This window comes from Arvicola amphibius, chromosome 1 (genome assembly GCF_903992535.2).
Source record: "Arvicola amphibius chromosome 1, mArvAmp1.2, whole genome shotgun sequence".
Taxonomy (NCBI): Eukaryota; Metazoa; Chordata; class Mammalia; order Rodentia; family Cricetidae; genus Arvicola; species Arvicola amphibius.
Genome location: NC_052047.1, coordinates 25,794,292 through 25,798,470, shown reverse-complemented (window position 1 = coordinate 25,798,470; position 4,179 = coordinate 25,794,292). Strand labels below are relative to the sequence as shown.

The window sequence follows — 4,179 nt, the reverse complement described above, 5'->3', positions numbered from 1 at the left end:
AGTTTTTAAGGCCCTTGAGCCCTATACGGCTTGTAATTCACAGCTAATTTGATAAGAGTATTTTTAGCAGCTCACCTTTGTAGAGCCTCTTACTCTGTTTCTATAGAAACAATAAGCTGTCTCTTTACATGCTCATGTTATAATAGTACCTTAATATTGAATCAAATTCCAGAGTTACAATTGAAAATACCCGAGCAAGGGTGGGTTTAGGAACTAGCATAACTGACTTTTAGTCTGTATAGCAACTGGTGGAAATAGTGGTGTGTGGGTTTACCAGAAAACTGATCTTCTCTTCACCAAAACGGGGCTTTTTCAAATTGTACAGATTTGCAGACGTAAAGAAGACCAGGAGACCTAGTGGTAGACAGTTAACAGATAACTCATTTATTTTTCTTTTTTTAATTTACAGATCTAAAATTGTGAGTATTTAGGGAGTACTCCATGATAGCAATTCAGGTATATGTTGTGTAATGATCAAATCAGGGCAATTAAACATCCATCATCTTAAACATCAGTCATTTATTTGCAATAAGAATTTTTTAAAGCACTGGTGTTTAGATATCTTGAAACACAAAATCCATCGTCGTTAACTGTATCCATCTAGCTGTGCAATAGAATAATTGAATTATTCATTGTTTTAGGGAAAATAAACCAGGCACAGAAGGACAGATATTATAGGATGTCACTCATATGCAGAGTCATAGTTATGAGCGGTTGAGGAAAGAAAGGGAAAGGGGAGAGGTTTGTAACGAGTACCAAGTTACAGTTAGAGAGGAACTTTTATTAGGCACTTTCTATTGGTGTGTTTCTTGGGGCTCCTGTCTTCATAGGAGGTTCTGTTCTAGCTTCTGACCTCTAGGGGCCCTCAATGCTTCCCTAGGCCTGTGCCTGAACTCATGTCCAGAAAAGCACACTTTGCTGAATAACTGCAAGGCTCCCTCACGCTTGCCTCTATGAAATCCTTTTATTTTGAGCACCTGGACATCTATTTCTATATTTTAAACTCAGCTATGCGTTGATTTTATTGGTCACATTATATTAAAAAGGTCTGTGTTTTTGTAAAGGAGGGGGTTGCCGTCCCCATCAGCTGAGTTACTTCCCCAGTGGTCTCTGGAAGACCTTCCAAGTTTCCAGTGTAAGTAATCGGTTAAGGGAGAAAGCTGTGATTCTTCTTGTGAGATGTCTCAGTGCGGTCTCTGCTTGTTTTCAGGAAGGCAGATGCAGAGGTCCTGCTGGGGGATTCTCCTTCACTGATATCCACCCAATAGTAGAGGTTTCTGGGCTCCAACACACTGCCAAGCCCACGTATTTCTCCCACATCACCTTGGAGGCTATCCAACTTATCATTGCTTTCTGTCTCCCTGGAAGCCAAGTTTTAATTCTACTTCCTATTATCCCATCACTCTGCGCCTTGGACATTCTTCCTTTGATATAGATCTGTCAGGCCCCTTTGTAAAAATGTAAACCTATTACATTCTCTTTATTCACCCTGGCACTAATGTCCCGACTTCAAATAAATGTCCCAAGGCTCTGCTGGCTGGCCTTTACAGAGCAGCACATTTTAAGTTACTTTCCATCTACTGTCTCCTTTTACTTTGTTTAAAGATGTAAAATGAGGGCAAAGCATCATGGGACTTAAGTAATGGTCTGCAATTTCCTGCTGTCTCTACACCTTCTTTATGACATTAACTCATTGTTACTTCTCTGACCCGTGGAACCTCTTCTGGATAGCAATGACTAGAAGTTAAAATAGAGGTAAAAAAAATACCAATTTGATTCAATCATCTTGTCAAAGTTCCTGCCACTGCCTCTCTGGGATTGGATACACTATTGTAATCATTTCAGCAATTGCTTTTTGGTTAAAACATGTCTTAATTACTTGTCTCTTCTACCTGAAGGTTAGGGTTTTGGTTTAGTTTTCTTTGGTTGGGAAATAAGTCATATCCGTTTAAAGAAAATCCAAATTTTCCACCCTCTACTGACTTTACTATTTTGTCAATTTTCTCCAAACAGGTCATTACGGTACAATTGCTGAGAAAAACATCCTGTTTGCATTTGTATTCTCCAGATTATCATTTGATTCTCCACTGTTTGAAGTTGGCAAATAAAGTCAGGTGAGCAGTTAGCAGATAGGTTATTTGCATTATAAAAATAGAAATTTATTCTGATCTATCTAAGCACAATAGAACTTTGCTGGAAGATTACAACAGTGTTCAGGATCCAGAGGAAGGGTTCTGGAAATGGGCGGTGTGTAAATCAGCGATCACTATAATAATACTGTCTGAGAAATCATACAAAAGCCCAGGCATTTGTGGGGCTGGGGAGGTGGCTCGGTTGGTGAAGTGCTTTGCTGAAAAGCATGAGGACTTAAGTTTGAATCTCAGCACTCATGTAGAAGGCCAGGTCAGTGGTGTGTGCCTATAACATCAGCACTGGGAAGGAGAGACAGGAGGGTCCCTGGGGTTTACTTGCTAGCCAGTCTGGTCGAACTGGTGAGCTTCAGGTTCAGTGAGAGACCTTGCCTAAAATAATAAGGCGATTGAAGAACACACCAGATGCCAAATAATGCTCTACACACACACTGCACACACACACACACACACACACACACACACACACACACACACACACACAGAGACAGAGACAGAGAGAGAAACATACACAGACATAGAGAGACAGAGATAGAGAAACACACACACACACACACACACCACCACCACCACCACCACCACCACCACCACCACCAACAACAACAACAACAACAACAAAGGGAAAAACCCATAAGAATTTAAAACAGTGAGCAGGAGCTATCACTCTATGGATCTTCTGGCCATAGATCTCAATGATATGACTGAGTGTTGCATGTTCAAGGTATCTTGGTCCTACTTCTTACATAGAAATGTTACCTTGTATAGTAAATATGTAATTGATGTTTTTCTAACTCCCAGGGTCAAACTCAACATTGGGGGGCAGGGGATGTGCACTGGGAAAGGTAGGGGTTGAGGGGAGTGAGTGTTTGCTGATCTATAACCTGGTCCATCACAGGCAGGGCTCATCATGTGCATCTGTTGGTCTGAACAATTTGCAAAGCTCACTTCCGGTTGCATTACTCCGTTCTGTGATCTGCCGTGTTTGGTTACTGGGCACAGGGTGGTGAACTGTGATTTGTCTCTTGCCATTATCATCTCTTCCTTACTCATTATCTTTCCTCCCCAGCCTTAGTCTTTTCTTCCTACCCCTTTTTGTCTTCCCTTTTCTTCTCCCTGCTTATTTCCCCTTCCTCCTCTTTCTCCTCCTCCTCTTGCTTGTTCTAGTCTTTTTTGGGTGGGTTTGTTCTGTGGGAAAGTATTATGAAGCCCATTTAGGGTTGGTAAAACAGTCTTAGATCTGGTGTTGTCAGCAATTAAGTGGAATTTTTCTTATTAATACAGTATTTAGCTTTCTTCTGTCAAAGCCTGAGCCAAGCACTTTCCCCAGGCTTCCTGGGTACAGGATGAAGAACACATAGGGCAGATGAGACATAGGTGAAAGAACCATGGGAGGTGGAGGAGGAGATGGCTGCTTAACATGTCAACAAGGATGAGAAAGACCACCATTAGGAAAAAGAGCCCCATGGCTTCCAACAGGGCAAAGCCTAGAATCTGTTGCTGCAGAGAAGGGCTCCTGGCATAAACATGATGAAGGTCCCCAAGCAGGCCCAACCCCAGCCTCAGAGCCAGCTATCCGAGTTGTGGTAAGCCAGCCTTAGAGCCATCTACTTGGCAGCTGTGTCAATGTCTGTTGGAATGGTACTTGTGTGGAAGCTATGACCAGGGACCAGTGAAGTCAGGGGATGTAGGGCTGCCATGTTGCAGAGACTCATATCTGTGGATGTGGTTGTTCCAATACTGGTGTGGATAGCAGTCAGCTCAGTAGCTGAGGGGTGCTCCTTACCAATGACCAGGTTCAGAAGAACCCAAGAAAGCATACATTTTCACGAGTGACGAGATGAGGCTGGAGAATTGCTCCCAGTGCAAGAAGACAGAGATGAATTAAGTGGGTATTTTGATGTCTTCCTGACCCCTGTGTGATTTCTCAAGTCATTCCAGTCCACGGTATAAAGGGATAGATTGACAGTCTCAAACTAACATTGAGTCAAGGAATGCCACTTAGATAAGAATTGCTGTCCAGAACTGTCAA

The 4,179-nt window shown here is 42.4% G+C and overlaps 1 pseudogene; it reads right to left on the bottom strand.

Moving 5' to 3' along the window:
• Nucleotides 1-3,434: 3,434 nt before the first annotated feature.
• Nucleotides 3,435-3,862, bottom strand: LOC119807128 (annotated as a pseudogene).
• Nucleotides 3,863-4,179: the final 317 nt, after the last annotated feature.